We start from the raw sequence: 758 nt of genomic DNA on the forward strand, positions 1-758 counted from the left end.
CCTAAAATGGAGCCCTGTGTCACCCTGGCTTTAACGTCCCGATCGCTAGACGTCCCATGTCCAGCATGAACAATGAAGATACGGTGGTCAATATAGCTGCGGATGAGTTTGACAAACGCTGGAAGAAGTTTCTGTACGAAGAGCTTATCAGCAAGTCACTGTACCAGACGCTGTCAAACTCCTTTGACATATCCAAAAATACTGTTTATTGAAACTTCCTGGCAGATTAAAACTATGTGCCGGACCGAGACTCGAACTCGGAACCTTTGCCTTTCGAGGGCAAGTGCTCTACCAGCTGAGCTACCCAAGCACGACTCACGCCCCGTCCTCACAGCTTTAATTCCGCCCGCGAAAGGCAATGGTCCCGAGTTCGAGTCTCGGTCCGGCACACAGTTTTAATCTGCCAGGAAGTTTCATATCAGCACACACTCCGCTGTAGAGTGAAAATTTCGTTCTAGAATACTGTTTATTGTTAAAAGCTACGGTGGCTTCGTCAACAACGCTTAACAGCTCCTGAGTGGTCGAGTGCAGCTGGCGGAACTCAAACTGACCATTAGGTAATATACCGCCTTGTTCCATATCCGGGTTGAATTTTGCAAGGAAGATACCAATAAACCTTAATTATCATAGGGAGGATACAATTTTTTTGAATCGCCAGTCTTCTAATTGGTTGTTTGCGGAACGCCAAGAATTCCTCTTCTTTGCCAACATATTCATGTCATCCTCAGTTACTTGCTGGACGTATCCCAGTCTCTGTC

At 46.4% G+C, this 758-nt stretch overlaps 1 non-coding gene across 1 annotated transcript; it reads right to left on the bottom strand.

Moving 5' to 3' along the window:
* Positions 1-236: 236 nt before the first annotated feature.
* Positions 237-311, bottom strand: Trnas-cga (transfer RNA serine (anticodon CGA)). The gene has a single exon. It is a non-coding gene; the product is annotated as a tRNA-Ser (tRNA).
* Positions 312-758: the final 447 nt, after the last annotated feature.

Source organism: Schistocerca nitens, chromosome 4, assembly GCF_023898315.1.
Source record: "Schistocerca nitens isolate TAMUIC-IGC-003100 chromosome 4, iqSchNite1.1, whole genome shotgun sequence".
NCBI classification, from domain to species: Eukaryota; Metazoa; Arthropoda; class Insecta; order Orthoptera; family Acrididae; genus Schistocerca; species Schistocerca nitens.